The 17,374-nt window shown below is 40.7% G+C and overlaps 1 pseudogene; it reads right to left on the bottom strand.

Annotated features, from left to right (window-relative positions):
• LOC143172185 (aldehyde dehydrogenase 1A1-like) overlaps positions 1-17,374 on the bottom strand; it is a 106,037-nt pseudogene that overhangs the window by 1,091 nt on the left and 87,572 nt on the right.

Raw genomic sequence — 17,374 nt, 5'->3', positions numbered from 1 at the left:
CCAGCTCCCTGTTTCTCTTTCTACTCTATCTCAGCATGGCAGTTTCTTTGGCTACTTCTCCTGCCTCACAGTTCCTCTTGGCATCTTCCCTTTCTACTTGTACCATTTGTGATTCCATCCTTCTTTCAACCACATTTTATCAATCTTTTCAATCACAGGAGGACATTCTGCCCAGGTTAATGGCCAAAGAACTTCAAATAATGGATTTATTTACATTATTAGGACAAAAAATGATCCCTCTAAACTGAGTTTGTATTGGGCTCTCTCAGGATGCTGAATGGGAAGGAAAGTGGCACTCACTGTATTTTCTTTTCTCTCTTCCTTTTAAGCAAGTCACTTTCATGTTTTAGACTGACTTTACAGGAGAATGGTGTGAAGACTTGCAAGAAATTCTTATTTAATAGCACATTTAGTATGGAAAGGTGGGAGGAAGAGAGACAGAGGAGGATGGCATTAATCTACCTCTCTGAAGATGACAAGGAATTGAAATGTATGCTCCCTCAAACAAGTGTTAAAATGTCCAACAATTACTGTCATTGGCACCTGTATATCTGAAGGAAGAAGAATTAAATGTCATGACTTACCATACTGTTCCAGCCTGAAGAGCAGCTGCAAATGTCAGTGCTTTATCAATGTCTTTGGTAAAAACTGCTGCTGCTAAACCATGGGTAGTATTATTTGCCCTCTTGATAACTTCATCTACAGTTTTAAACTTCATGATTTGTTGAACAGGTCCAAATATCTATTTCAGACACACATACACACATATGAAGTGGACTAGTAGAGTCTATTATTATAAATAATTAATATTTTTAAAATTTATTTCTGTCAGATGGCCCTTATTCCTACATTCATTCAATCAAGAGTACACATCTTAGAGCACAATTCTAAAAAGAATTCACATAACCATAAGATTTGTATAGTATGGAGCAAATCAAGATAGCCTATTGTAAAAGGGTTAATAAAACAATAAATAAATAAAAAACCCAACCAGTAAGTGATGAAAATAAATAAATTAAGAAGAAAAGACACCTAGCATAGAGGTACCTAGCATGGAGTCACAGTATATTACAGATCTATACTGGCTAACAGTGAACTGTTATTTTTTTCGGTACACTCCAGTTTTAAAACCAAAAAAGATATTCAACTTTTCCTAAGCTTTTAATTAGATTTTTATTTCTGCAAGTAGCTGTACAACTAGACACGTGTGCCAAATAAAACAACTAATTCTTGCTCTCCTTCTGGGTATTAAGTATTGTACAAGAGGATATTCCATTAGACTCAGTTTTCCTATTACCACCTCGCTCTGTGTTCTCAGAGATGTCAGTGTCCGACCACACAGTGCTAATGTTTTGGGGGGTGGGGGCATGGCAGGCATCGCCACATCAAATTACTTTTGTTCCCACAGATCTTGAGCTTTCCACTTGATTTTCCTGGAAAGTGTTTAGTGATAGTTTCTAAGTGTTTAGTACTAGTTTCTAACTAGAGTTGCAGGGTTTGATTTGCATAAAGCAGAAAACCACTGAACTTTCCCCCACAATTCAACTTGTGAAATTCAGAACCTGAATATTTTTTAAATTGCCTTGGCTCACTGTGGCTTCATTGTTCAATAAATTCAAAATAGCATGAGAGGAGCAGTTCTTGTGGTACTGTTGACCCAAAGGAAACTAATAAATCTGTGAACATATCTCTGCAATTTCCCACCTGACTCCCAGACCAGCAGAAATAATTAAAATTACTTCTCAGACAGCCGTCTCCTGTTTTTCTCCCCTTTACAATTAACCCCAGATACTCTGGTGTTCTTTTTAAGTTAGTCTCTATTCTTGCTGAATGCACTATTCAGCAGAATGCATCTGCAGTATTGCTGGCTATGTAAAATAGCACCTGAGTTTGTGACAATTTCAAAGGAGCTTTCTAGTATGCAGAAGTATAATGGGCACCAACTGCAGCACAATTTCAGAAGTTATTAAAATCAAGGTGAACATAAAAAAACAGAGAGAGAAGAGGTCAGGACTGCACTTTGAGGCTGTGTTTACAGAAATTATTTTCTCAACAGCAAAGCAGCTCTGCACTCTAACCCTCTCCCCTCCTTTCCAGCTGATCATTTCTGCCTTGGCACTGTCCACTCAGTGGAGTTAGTACAAGCTCCTTCAACACCAGTGGGCACATCTGCAAACTCATCCAGGTTAAATAACCCTGCAGAGGCTAAACTATGCTATTTTTGTCATTGCCACCAAGAAAAATGCCTGTGGAGGCACAGCCTAACTCTTTTCTCTCATTGTAGAATAACTGCTTGGTGCATATGCTGTCAAAAACCCAACTTAAGTGGCTCCTTAGGGGGTAAAATGAATTCACAAGCTGTGCCTTCACGTTTTGTTTCTCTGTTAAAGGTTACCATGACTCTGGTATGAGAGACACGGACAGTACAGGGTAATGTAATTAACAGTCCCAACCTTAATATTTCTTGTCTCCTATCAGCTTAAGCTGGAGCCTTTGTTGGCAGGCCAGCCTCCTTCTCCTCTCCCTCACCTCCACTGAGTTGGTGAAACGAATGTAAGAAACAAACAGAAGTATTTTAAACCACACCAGGCCGTAATGACAGATTTACTGAGAGCATTTTTATATAGCCACTTGACCTTCTAAATGGATATTTTCTACAGACATTTAAACAGACAATTTCCAGTGAATTCCAGGAATTTATTTACCTCTTCTTTGGCAATGCACATATCATCTGTAACATTAGAAAAAACTGTGGGCTGGATGAAGTAACCTTTGTCTCCCCATGGACACCCTCCACATTCCAGTTTGGCTCCTTCTTTTTTCCCACTCTCAATTAGCTCCAGGATTTTTTTGAAACTGCTCCTTATCAATCTAAATGAAAAGATATTGCAGGGATGAAAACAGCGTACACTGATAATTCTTTTTCTAACCCATTAACTGTGCCTTAACAATGTTCCAGTTTTGTTCAATTACACATGTTGAAGTGAAACAGCTGGAGAGCCCTGCAAACATTCTCAATATTTGACTTCTCAAAATTTTACAGGCTTTTCTCAGATATATCAGTAATCAGAAATGTAGACATAAGAGAATCGGCTGTACGGGGTCTAATATCCTGTTTTCCCTTAGTATTAAAAACATATAAAATAAATGTATTTTATACTTCTTCCACTACTCTTATCAACTACAAATGGTCCATCCAAATGAGAATTGCTGGGCTTGATTCTGCAATTGTAACAGAGGGCGTGATCCAAACAGTGGAATATTTCTACACTTCACTAAGGCTGGTAGATCCACCCTGCTGTTTTCTTAAACTATCAAAGAAAGTTAAAAAGCAACAATGGTACAAAGCAACTGTAATTCATTGTTGTTTTCAGTTTGTTCTAAGATGTTAGTGGAATAAAGACTCTCACATTTGAGTCTGAGAACCATCGATGGCAGATTGTTTACTGGGTGAAGCCAACCTCTGTGCCAACCCCCCCAAATCCCGCTCACCAACAAATACAACCTATGCCAAGCACATTTTAGTTTGTCTCTGTAGTATAGCAAAATGCATCATCTTTGGCTGGAAAAAGACTTTATGATGGCAGTACAATAGGGGCTTCTATTTCTCTAACCCCTTCCAGTTTTCAGTGACAAAGTGGGTAACAGGAAATAGGGTTATAGCCCCTAGAAAGTTCTAGATTGGGATTAGAAATAGATCACTTTCTTTCTTCTCCTCCCCTCTCCAAATCAACCAATCACCACTTCATGCCTGCAGGGAAATTTTGTACAAGTTAGCATTGATTTCAAGAAAAACTCAAATGTAAAGCTTGTTTGGTAGAGGCCTACAGTATAACATCCTCTTTTTTCCATTCCTTCCATTTTCACAAGTTCATTATTCTTTTCTTCACTCTTTCAAAGCTCAACCCTTCAAGCACTGGCTTATGAAGAAACTGAGATTACTTCCAGGGGGACAATTACTCTTGCACAGAAGATGCTTGTCTGTGATCATACTATATCATTCAGCAGGGATGGTGTGCATCTTATTCTCTTTTCCACACAATAAGAAAGGTGGCATTTCAGATAATGAACAAGTATTACCATGGTCATAAAATTAAAAAAAAAGTATTTTTTAATGGTTTGGGGAGTCCTGGATGCATATTAGACTAAACAGTTATTTAATCAATGTTGTGATAAAAGCTTATATTTATAAGAATATTTATTTATAAGAATATTGATAAGGATTTGAGTATTACGTTCCCTGAACTCCCTTTGTCATTACGCTTGCAAACAGTTGCCTTACTGCATGTTGAAGACATAAAATTTCTGGTACCATTGTGGCCAAATATCTCTTGTGCATAAGCATCATGAAGAGAAGAAATTGTTTAGATGATACAGCTCATGTTTCTGGCAGTTGTTCCCCTGTTATTATTATCGTAATTAGTTTTCTTAATAACGTGTGAATTAGCACGCGCATATATATATGTGTGTGTGTGTGTGTTCTTGTGCATTCCAATAGGGCCTTTGGCTCCTTGGTGCTCACTGTGCAAAGCACTACCCAAACTTGCTGCCTGAGGCAGGTGCTGCCCCAAAGAGCCTGCAAGCTGGAGGACTAATATGGCTTTCAAGGAGACAAGAACATAGTGAATAAGCCTGATGCAGGCTATCCTTTTCATTTGGAGAGAGAAGTAGGCAAAGCACAGCAAGAAATTTAGAGAAAGAGAGATATTTAAAGTAATTACCACAAAAGAAATGCATCTAAACTGCATGGTTAAAATTTTCTGTAAAAAATGGACTGCACGAACAGCACAAACAGAAGTAGACTGTACTAGTTCTAGAAGGAGAAACTTTGGTAACCTGTGAAGAAGTTAAGATGTCTGCTAAAGCTTTCTAGGAAGAAAAAGAGGTCAAGAAAGGCAAATGCTGAGACTGGAAGAGAAAGGAGTTCCTCATATTCTTTCAAATGCTTTCAGTAATGCCATTTTCAAGTGTTTAACCTTTCATTTTATTTAGTAAAATTTATTTTTCTCAATCATTTAAATTGTTAGTATGAAATTTTAAACTCAGTAAAGCCACAATAGCATGAGAGTGGATTCCTGTTAGTTTAGTATTAGCTATATACTAAACTGACACACACACCCCTGAATTACTGGAGTTTCTTTGTTACAAACTCCCTGGACTCTGGCATTTGAATTTATTCAGCTGAAAATATTAGCTTGTTAGCAAGACACATTGCAGGATATCAGAATAGCATCCTTACTATTTTCAAATTCTCCAAAGCTTGTGTGACATGGAATGGAGTCTTCCAATTTGCTTAGTATCTTTGATTATATAAAATGATTGCGATAACCAATGAAGAACATGTTACATTATGAAATGCACGGGAGTTTCCTTCACTTCAGCATTTGCTTTCTCTGATACAGTTCCGTTCTTCTGTAAGTATCAAATGTGTACATAACTACTCTGCCAAGAAAGTGTATATCCTATAGTACAAACTGATATGGGAATAAGACTCTAGATAAAAACTAATTTAACAGTTCTCTGATGTAATCCACAGAACTGCGATAGCAATGCTTTTTAATGTTGCATTTTAGCATTCATTTAATGGAGCAGCTGATGGCATCACTTTTAACATAAGCAGGAAAAGGTACAAAATGATGTTCTTAAATTGTGCAATATTCTAAAACTGAGAGCAGCATAATGAAACACTAGCATCTTGGAAAAGGAGAAACAACACAATTAACTTTAATTTCCTCAAGCTGCTTACTCACAGTGGTAGTGCTTGAATACAATGTTAGCAATTTCTGACATGGGTGATCGAACCTCCGCTTTTACAATTGTTGCATCTGAGCTTTCTCAGAGTGTTTTAAGTTCTATATAATTGTCCCCATTCCATAGCAAAGGGAACTGGAAAAGAGAATCAAAACTTACCTTTAGGCCTATGATGGTGGCAATAATGATTAGAACTTAGGTTTCTTCCTCCTGGTCCTCCAGTTTAACCACTAGACAATTGTACTTAGCTATAATACGAACATAACAATAGATTTATAAGTACAATAAAGTCTGATGTCCTATTAAAATTATATTGGAAGCATGCTAGCATTACTTACCTGAGGGCCTTGCTGTACACCGGACAACAGAGGATTCCCCAGGGTATACTTCTTTGCTCGTTCAATACTTCGACGAACAAACTCATCATAAATAGGCTCTTCCACAAAAATCCTAGATCCTGCTATACAACACTGACCCTGGTGGTAGAACAGACCAATATGTGCAAATTCTACAGCGGTGTCCACTGCAAAGAAATGCAGAGTTCATCAGATCATAACCTTGAGTGCTCACATCATAAGTTCTTTATTATCCTTTGTCATGCCACCTCATTTCCCTTTTTAGTACTTTTTATTTTTATGGCACTTTAAGACACATATATTAATCTGTTTATGTCCAAAATGCTGTTATGAAGAGCAACACAGTACACCTAGACAAATGCACATTTGACTGCGCTGTGTGAAATGTTGATTCAACATTATTTGCTCTATCAGCAATAGCAAGAGAAATATTCAGCTAGAAAGTTAATATACTTATATAATATTCATCTAGTTGCTTTTGGTTCTGCATTCATGTTGCATTAGGATGATACTTAATTACAATAAGAATTGGCATGTTGTCAGAGGTTCCCATCCATCAATGAGCCATCAGTTTCTGGTGGCAATATAAGTGAAAAATATGGCATGACTAGAAAAGAAAAATGAAGAATTACCCCTCCTTAAGTGAGGGGTAACCATTTTTTCTACAAAGAAAAGAAAAACAAAATAGGACTTGCAAAAGTAGTAGGTTTATGTAATAAATACATATATATAAAAAAAATATAATGTTAGGATTTTTCCCTCCAAGTTCCAATGTACCTCTCTTCAGATTACTCTTCCCCGCTGCTTCTTTGATTAGTTTGCCAACCTAAAAGGTAAGAAAAGGACAACTTAATCTCAGCAAATTTATTATGACCTCAGTAACACTTCTCTGAGTTCCTCAAAAGTGAAAATCACAGTTCACAATTGTCCACTATCACAGTAATTATAAAAATAAAACTAAAAAAAGAAAAAAGAAAAAAGAAAAAAGAAGATAGTAGAACTGGAAGGGAAGAGTTAGGATGCAGATGAATTTCAGTCCACAAAACAGGACTGCTTCCTAGAATAGTTCCTCCCTCTACTTTATACTTGGGAAAGCCTTTTGATGCACAATGTGTATAAGGGAAAAGGCAGATATCCATACTGCCTGCATGGCCAACTCTTCCTTATTCCAGTTTCTCCCTCATTAGTGATAAAGAGAACTAGAGGAAATGGGCAGAGCCAGGCAGAGCCCCTATTGTGTTTCTTTCCATTAATGGCATAATTAAAGGAACCTTTTTCTATGAATTGTCCTGGAAAAATTATAATATGTGCTTCACTCGTGAGGGAAAATGCGCTCGTAGCACTTGTGGCTGTGGCTAGTGTTTAGCAACCATCAGATAGTTTCCTCCTTGTGATTACCTTCCTGCTTTTGAGAACACCTCTTCTTCATTTCCTGCTGCTGAATTAGTCTGTCAGAAGAAGAGGACTGTCACCAAAGTCTACAGATATTTCCTCTGCTCCACTTGCCTTTGGAGGGACCTGGGGCACTGGGAGTTGTAGCTATTGCTGTCCATTGGGAATATCTACAGGATATTTCTCAGATGTTGCACTTCTGGGTTGTTTTCTTTTCCCACTACTTTAGAACTAAAGGTTTCTGAGAATAAACATAGCTCTTGCGCTCAGTGTGTACTGACCCTTGATATGAGGAAATTATCTTTATCTTTGGAGTCTATATCCAGGAAGTTAAAAGGCCAGTTGGCAGCTCTTCTATGTAGCATGCATACAACAGTATAGTATAATGTACTGTATTAAGGACTATGTTATATAATCCCTGCAATGAGACATCTTTAGTCCTATCACTCACTGTTCTTCAGAGAGAAGGTTAGGGAAAACTAACAGTGACCTTCCTTTCAATTATTAAACTGATACATATCCAAATGCACTTCTAAGACCATTCAAATGATCATCAGTATTGGTCAAATACCAAAAGCCATCACCTCACCTAAGTCTCTGCAGGACCAGACATGATATTTCTACAAGTACCTTCCTACCATCATGATGTTATTAAAATTAAATAGAACACTTGTTTCACTTTTTGCATTTTTAAAAATAATCATTCTTAAACAAGAAACAAACCAAAAAAAGTTGTGAAAATATTTTCTTTTTAAAGGAAAAGCCTTAAAATAGCATTGGTATACTAGAACCAATTGTATAGCATGACATGCCTTTGTTTGAAGGACATTCCTGCAATACAAACATTGTTTAAATATGTTTGAAGTTAATAATAACCAACAAAACATTAAACAGACTTTGTTTAACAAACCAGCAACCGAAAGAAATAAAAAAGTTAAAATAGTTACATAGAACAAGTTAGACATTAAATCATTACTGGGAATCACAGGGGCAGAGTTCCTGCTTATATTTTTTTACATTCATTAGAATACCTGAGTAGAGCCTGTGAAAGCCATTTTATCTACATCCATGTGGTGAGAAATTGCTGCTCCAACACTGAGTCCAAAGCCTGGTACAATGTTCAAAACTCCAGGTGGAAATCCTGCCTGAATTGGAAGAGAGAACCCTATAAAGTTAAGGAAGTGATAATGACTAGAAGAACGTCTCATATTGTCTTACTTCCCTTTTCAGTTCTCCAGTCACCTTTTCTCAACCCCAGAGTCCCAAACATGTTCATTTCTCACATGATTCACGCACGCACGCACGCACTTATCTTTCAGGCCATGAAATTTGCTCTTAAAAAAAAAAAAAAAAGTATTTTATTTTAGGGGTTTTTTTCAGTGCCATTGCAAACATATACTTTCCTCCCCCCCCTTTTCTCCCTCAGGCAGATGTGTAAAGAAAAAAAAGATTGCTTAATTTCTTGTCTGCTTCATTAAAGCTGTTTGAATCATTCTGTGTCCCTGATGACTTCTGCTCATTATCCTTCAAGTTAGATGGTACTTAATGATCTGTTGACTTACACTGAAATTCTATTATGAAAAAATGATGGAAAGAGTATTTCAAATTCAATGTCTGCTTCTTCCTCTGGACATGGGTTGAAAGTAGAGAGATGGACAACATGACAGTTTACAGCACAAAGGAGGCAGATCCAGCTAACAAGCATGAAAGGTTGGCTGCCTGAGATATGCACAGTTCCAGTATCTTGCAAATCTTGCCTTTCCTGTGGGCCAAATCAAACCCATTGTTTCCTACCAATCCTATATTAGATTTGCTCCATTCATTGGCAAAATAAGTTATTTCCTTCTAACAGCCCGTCAGGCAAACTCCCATGAATGTGTGAGGTGTGGCTGGATTTCCTGCCTGCTTATGAAGTAGCTATGGATCTCAATGGCACTTAGAAAAAAGAAAGAAAAACAAAACTAAAAACACCTTCTCCCCACCCCTCCCTCCTTCCCAGGCTCAACTTCACTCATGACTCTTCAAACTCCTCCCCCTACTCCAATTGGCACAGGGGGGATGGGGAATGGGGGCTGTGGTCAGTTCATAACACTTCATCTCTGCCACTTCTTCCTCTTCACACTCTTCCCCTGCTCCAGCATGGGGTCCCCTCCCACGGGAGACAGTCCTTCACTAACTGCTCCAGCATGGATCCTTTCCATGGGATACAGTCCTTCAGAAAGAGACTGCTCCAGCGTGGGTCCCCCACGGGGTCACAGGTCCTGCCAGAAAACCTGCTCCTGTGTGGAGTCTCCATGGGCCGCAGTTTCCTTCAAGGCATATCCAACTGCTCCATCGTGGACCTCCATGGGCTGCAGGGGGACAACCTGCTTCACCATGGTCTCTTCCACGGGCTGCAGGGGAATCTCTGCTCCGGCGCCTGGAGCACCTCCTCCCCCTCCTTCTTCACTGCTCTTGGTGTCTGCATAGTTGCTTCTCTCACATTTTCTCACTCCTCCCTTACACAGCTGCTGCGCAGTGTTTTTTACCCTTTCTTAAATATGTTATCACAGAGGTGCCACCAGCATTGCTGATGGGCTCAACTCTGGCCAGCGGCGGGTCCCTTTTGGATCCGGCTGAAACTGGCTCTGTCCGACATGGGGGCAGCTCCTGGTGTCTTCTCACAGAAGCCATCCCTGAAGCCCCTCTGCTACCAAAACCTTGCATGTAAACCCAATACACTCATCCAGCTGAACACTGAATGGACAAAATGTGAACCATCTCTTGTCTTTTCCTAAAAGTTTTGCAGAGCCATATCAGTCGTTATCACTATGTAACAGTTCTAAACTTGCATGCAAAAGTGACTGCTGATGTGCTGGTTTTAGCAGGGATACAGTTAATTTTCTTCATAGAAGCTAGTATGGGGCTATGTTTTGGATTTGTGCTGAAAACAGGGTTGATAATACAGGGATGTTTTTGTTATTGCTGAGCAGGGCTTACACGGCATCAAGGCCTTTTCTGCTTCTCACACTGCCCCACCAGCGAGTAGGCTGGGGATGCACAAGAAGGTGGGAGGGGACACAGCCAGGACAGCTGACCCAAACTGGCCAAAGGGATATTCCATACCATATGACGACGTTATGCTCAGCATATAAAGCTGGGGGAAGAAGAAGGAAGGGGGGGACATTTGGAGTGAAGGCATTTGTCTTCCCAAGTAACTGTTACGCGTGATGGAGCCCTGCTTTCCTGGAGATGGCTGAACACCTGCCTGCCCATGGGAAGTAGTGAATGAACTCCTTGTTTTGTTTTGCTTGCGTGCACAGCTTTTGCTTTACCTCTTAAACTGTCTTTATCTCAACCCACGAGTTTTCTCACTTTTACCCTTCCAATTCTCTCCTCCATCCCACCGGGGGGGAGTGAGCAAATGGCTGTGTGGTGCTTAGTTGCCAGCTGGGGTTAAACCACGACACATTCACAGTTATTAGCTCTCTTTTTAAGAACTCAGAATATCAGAATAGATATTTTTCATTAGAATCAGGGCAGAACTTAGTTTCTTTCCCTGTAAATTTGCTTTTCCACAGAATTACAGTTTTTGATACTTGTTGTTAAAAATTAATAGAGAATATATCTCTGATTTTTCTTAAAGCAATCCTCCCTCCCCAATATTTTCTAATAGAATTTCCTATGTGATGCATTAACAGCAGGATTTGGCTTCTTCCTGATGCTCATTTAGTTTGTGTGAAGTGTCAGGGCATAGCCAGTCAGTGTGCTCTGTTGAATCACTTTTTTGAAGCAGATTGCTAAAATATGGTAAATCATTAGCATTAGCACTCTGGAAGGTTACCCAGCTGGCAATTATTGACATTGGTGCCAACTTTTCAAACACGTTAGATTACTTTTGCTGATCTTATTGGGAGGCAGGATAGTTAAACTACTTCACTGATCTTCTTTGAGTGTTTTCTGGGCTGGGCACAATAATCAACATTACTTTGGAGCCACTGGAAAAACCACCATACTCCCTGCATTCAAGAGCACAAGGTGTATTCTTCCAGTTTCTGTGTGAAGAGAGTTCACAAGTTTGGCAGTAGTCAAGCAGTTCAGTTTTACAGCTCTCCGTTAATTATAAACCCAGATGGATGAAATGTTTTTTCAGTTAAAAAATAAGAATAATTAGCTGTACAAACAGGTCCCTTTCTGTGATAACAATGCTAATAAAGTCATTGCCACCCATCTCTAAATAGCCTGCTCTTGACTCCTTGTTTGCTTTTGACTTTAAAAAGTATGGCACTTTTGTAATACACATTTTCCAAGGAACGGAGTTTACTAAATCGCTATTGTGGGGGTTTTTTTGTGTGGACTAGGCTGAAAGATATGCATGCTTTTGCCCTGGATTGGCTTCACTGGTTTACAGTAACATAAGTTTCATAGTACAAGGCTAGACATGCAATGAGAAGTACTTGCAGAGGACAGCCTAACTTATATTACCTCTGTGGCATTATCAGCTGAAGTATTCTCTTAAATTTCTGAGAAGTACAAAAAAACTCTGCTGTTACCGACTTACCTCTTGAATTAAGGATCCCATGCAAAGAGCAGTCAATGGAGTTTGTTCTGCTGGCTTGACAACCACTGTGTTTCCACAACAAAGGGCAGGGGCAATCTCCCAGACAAACATATCCAATGGGAAGTTCCGCTGAAAGACAGATGATAAGGTGCATCCTATTTCTAATACATCTCCAAAATGCCTTTGCTTTTTCTACAATAATAGCACAAATTGTCAGCTGGGTGGTTGAACTCTTTGCTGAGCTCTTTTCAGCGTGAAGATATTTTGAAAAAGTAACTGGTGAGCAGTGTTATACAAAGAGCAGTGATTTTGGTATGTATGAGCCCAGTGGATCCAAAGCATTAGTTAAAAGCTTAGGAGACAGTAAGAGTACTCCTGTAACAAAGCTTGACAAAAAGTTGCTGGATTAGCGGTGAAGTTGAGAGTTTTGCTATCTTGTTTCTTAAATGATCACATGCATCATTGATACAGCTTTCTAAGGGAGACAAGGTAATCAAGTGTAATACTGCCCCTGCCCTGTTTTCTGGCGGTTTCACTGGCAGCTCTCTATTGCGATCAGTCCAGCCAGACTGCAGAGCAGCTGACTGCTTTGACCTCATATTCAGCAATGTGGGGCACAATGTGGTTGAGGGGCAACATGGTCTGGTCATTTCTGTCCCTTTGAGAATACTTCTAATGGTTTGAAAGTGCTGAGCCCATGAGCCTCAGTGAGACAGATGCGACGTGACTTACATCTAAGAAAGTGGAGAAAAAGGCTGTTAACAGTTACTTATTATGTCAGAAAGGTTTGGAGAAGTACACATGCAACTGTTCTCTATCTCTTTCCTTATCCCCTTTCAATCCCCGTATCCCCCCCCAAATAACAGAAGCACAAACCAACATAAAGTAAGGGATCACAGGGTTTTCTAGCTCTTCTTTAGTGAAGTAGAATTGTGTGAGCAGAAGGGAAATGCTGATCTAGCAGGTGTTTTGCAGCATTTATGTAGTCCTCAAGGTTTTTGGTTTATGTAAAAGCCTCCAACTTGGTGGGTTCAAGTTTCAATGGGGAAAAAAGAGATATACTTAGACGTCCTTGAACATTTTATAAGGGTAGCCAGCGTTTGTACTAATAGCTAACTGCTTGTACTTGAAGGCTGCAATTTTACTTAGAAGTGACTACATTTAGTGTGTCTAGTTCTTTAGCATATCTTGGCTCTGAGTGCTTTACTTGAAATATCTTGTGCCTGACTTGCAAGGGAAACCAGAATGGCAGATTCCTAAGCTCTCCTAAAGGCTGGATCCAAATGTGGTATTCCAGTGATATCCTCAAAACCAATGCAGTTGTCTAAAGAGAGAGCAAACCTGCAAGCTCAACTGAAAGATATCAGGAACATGTATGGGACCCACATGTCTGAGCAAACCTGGTAGACAAGCTGACTGTTTCAGAACTAGGCTGTTGAACAGGTCACGTCAGGTTGCCCACACCTACCATGTGCACAAAGGTGGGTGGATTAGGAGTGTATAGTGCATATAACCATTCTCACGGCAACCCATCAAAACTGTATAGACCTCATGAAAGAGTATAAGAGTTTACTTTCTCAGTGTTTTGGGTGTTCATATGCAGGCAGGCCTTTTGAAACTCCACTTAGAATAAGTAACGTAAAAAAAGGGAATTTCAAGACTCTGAACAGGCGTTTGGGAACATGTGGCTCAGTATCACTGTGCTTATTAGACACATTCTTTGTGTTGTTACTTTTACCATCAACAGGGTGTATGAGTCTTAGTCATAAATAAAGATCTCAATGGTCTAGGTGCTGAACAAAACAGAATAAACATTCCATATCCCAAAGAGCTTATTGCTTATAGGCTGTAAATATTCCCCTCTCCTACTAGTTTATTTCCAGTTCTTTCAATTCCAACAGAACACAAAACTGTCTTTCAAAACAATCCATCAATCAGTCTTCTGAGATTTATTTTTCCTCCATAAACAGGGAGGAGAGAGGCAAGGTTGGACAGGACTGACTCCATGTTACAGGTTTTGAAGAATACCCAGGGTAGTCTCTACCTTTTAGGACCAGAGAGGTTCTTGACTGGTAATGTTTCACTAATCCACTTGCATAGACAAAATTTCAAAAGCAACACCTGTATTTTATATAAATGGATCCATGTCTTGTAAATGTAAATGTAAAAAAGTCTCCATCTGGGGGAAGAAGAAAGAAATTAGACATTTAAACAAAGCATTTATGAGAAACAGTTAAATCAAAAAGATAAACTTCAATAAAAAGTTTTTCCTGAGCAATTTCCATGCATTGTTTAAAGGATTTCTTTTGAAATTTCTTTTCGTATTGCTGGTTCCTAGAGTCTCCTCTGGGTAAATCATTATCAAGGTTGACTAAGTCAGCTAGGTTGACTAAGTTAACACCAGTGTTAATTGTCTTAAATGTGAACAAGGTCTAGAATCTTTAACTGATGTTAATAACCCATAATTAATTCACGTTATAAGGGAATGTTGTGGTTTAACCTCAGTCAGCAACTGAGTACCACACAACCGCTCGCTCACGCCTCCCCACTCCCGATGGGATGGGGGAGAGAATTGGAAGAGTAGAAGTGAGAAAAACTCATGGGTTGAGATAAGAACAGTTTAATAATTGAAATTAAAAAAAAAAAAACAATAATAATAATAATGTAATAATAATAATAATAATGCACAAAGCAAGTGATGCACAGCACAATTGCTCACCACCCGCCAACCGATGCCCAGCCAGTCCCCGAGCAGCGGCCCCCCCAGCCAGCTTTCCCCAGTTTATGTACTGAGCATGACGTCACATGGTATGGAGTGTCCCTTTGGCCAGTTTAGCTGTGCCCCCTCCCAGCTTCTTGTGCACCTCCAGCCTTCTCAGTCGGTAGAGCATGGGAAGCTGAAAAGTCCTTGACTAGGGTAAGCATTACCTAGCAACAACTAAACAATTCGTGTGTTATCAACATTATTCTCCTCCTAAATCCAAAACACAGCATTGTACCAGCTACTAGGAAGGAAATTAACTCTATCCCTGCCATAACCAGGACAATATCCACCCCTTATTCTATACCATCTACATCATGCTCAAGTCTCACATTTTCCAGTACATTTCCATCACCACCCCTTTTCCTGGGTTTCTTTTAATATATATATACAAACAGATATCATTCCCTTAGTCTATGGGCCATCCCTCTAAAATGATCGGTGAGTTCATTTAGTCCATGATTTCAGGCTCCAGCTGTCATAATAATCTTCCAGGGCAGGAAAGATGGAGATGGTATGGAGTATTGGACTGTTTCATGTTGAAGTCAGTTCTGGTACCATCATCACTGTGCTTTGCTTGGTTTCACTGAAGTTATTCTTCAGTAGTCTGGGTGATTCGTATTGTAATAACATTAGTATGGCATATAATATTATGTAGCACTTAACATCACATAATTCAGATCATTGGCTATTCTCACCCAAAATCAAATCCCCTTGAGGTACACATCGGACTTCCCCATCCTTCCGCATTATCCACCAAGTGCACCCAGGTCCTTGAGCAAAAGCAATCCCACGAATGGGTTTGCCTTTGCCCGAGGCAGGAATAACCCAGACTGTCTTCCCCAGCATATTTTTTATGTACACTACAGGGACTTTATTCCCATCTACAGTACATAAGAGTTCTGACTGGGCAGGGCCAGCTCGATTGGCAGATCCCCGAGTGTTGACTAACCAGGTGGCCTTTGCTAAATGCGTATCCCAATGTTTGAATGTCCCGCCACCCATTGCTCTCAGCGTAGTCTTTAACAGTCCATTGTATCGTTCAATTTTCCCAGAGGCTGGTGCATGATAGGGGATGTGATACACCCACTCAATGCCATGCTCTTTGGCCCAGGGGTCTATGAGTTTGTTTCGGAAACGAGTCCCGTTTCCTGACTGAATTCTTTCTGGGGTGCCATGTCGCCATAGGACTTGCTTTTCAAGGCCCAGGATAGTGTTCCGGGCGGTGGCATGGGGCACGGGATATGTTTCCAGCCATCCGGTGGTTGCCTCCACCATTGTAAGCACATGACGCTTACCTTGGCGGGTTTGTGGGAGTGTGATATAATCGATCTGCCAGGCCTCCCCATATTTATATTTCAGCCATCGTCCTCCATACCAAAGAGGCTTTAACCGCTTGGCTTGCTTGATCACAGCGCATGTTTCACATTCATGGATAACCTGTGCAATAGTGTCCATGGTCAAGTCCACCCCTCGACCACGAGCCCATCTGTATGTTGCGTCTCTTCCTTGGTGACCTGAGGTGTCATGGGCCCACCGAGCTATAAACAATCCACCCTTATGTTGCCAGTCCAGATCCACCTGAGCCACTTCAATCTTAGCAGCCTGATCCACCTGCTGGTTGTTTTGATGTTCTTCAGTGGCCCGACTCTTGGGCACGGGAGCATCTACATGACAGACTTTTACAACCAGGTTCTCCACCCGGGCAGCAATATCTTGCCACAATGCGGCAGCCCAGATGGGTTTGCCTCTGCACTGCCAATTGCTCCACTTTCTTTGCTGCAACCACCCCTACAGGGCATTTGCCACCATCCATGAGTCAGTATGGTGATAGAGCACTGGCCCCTTTTATCGGTCAGCAATGTCTAAAGCCAGCTGGATGGCCTTTACTTCTGCAAATTGGCTCGATTCATCTTCTCCTTCAGCAGTTTCTGCAACTTGTCGCACAGGACTCCATACAGCAGCTTTCCACCTCCGATGCTTTCCCACAAGACGACAGGACCCATCAGTGAACAGGGCATATTGCTTCTCATTTTCTGGTAGTTCATTATACATTGGGGCCTCCTCAGCACGCGTTACCTCCTCCTCTGGCGATATTCCAAAATCTTTGCCTTCTGGCCAGTCCATGATCACTTCCAGGATTCCTGGGCGACTGGGGTTTCCTATTTGAGCCTGTTGTGTGATCAGTGCGACCCACTTACTCCATGTAGCATCAGTTGCATGATGTGGACAGGGGACCCTCCCTCTGAACACCCAGCCCAGCACCGGCAGTCGGGGTGCCAGGAGGAGCTGTGCTTCAGTGCCGATCACTTCTGAAGCAGCTCGAACCCCTTCATATGCTGCCAATATCTCTTTTTCAGTTGGAGTATAGCGGGCCTCGGATCCTCTGTAGCCCCGACTCCAAAACCCTAGGGGTCGACCTCGAGTCTCCCCTGGTGCTTTCTGCCAGAGGCTCCAGGTAGGGCCGTTCTCCCCGGCTGCGGTATAGAGCACATTTTGTACATCTTGCCCTGCCCGGACTGGCCCCAGGGCTACTGCGTGAACTATCTCCTCTTTAATTTGTTCAAAGGCTTG

The sequence above is a fragment of the Aptenodytes patagonicus genome, chromosome W (genome assembly GCF_965638725.1).
Source record: "Aptenodytes patagonicus chromosome W, bAptPat1.pri.cur, whole genome shotgun sequence".
Lineage (NCBI taxonomy): Eukaryota > Metazoa > Chordata > Aves > Sphenisciformes > Spheniscidae > Aptenodytes > Aptenodytes patagonicus.
Note: the sequence above shows the minus strand (reverse complement) of the source record. Positions and strands in the feature narration are given on the sequence as shown.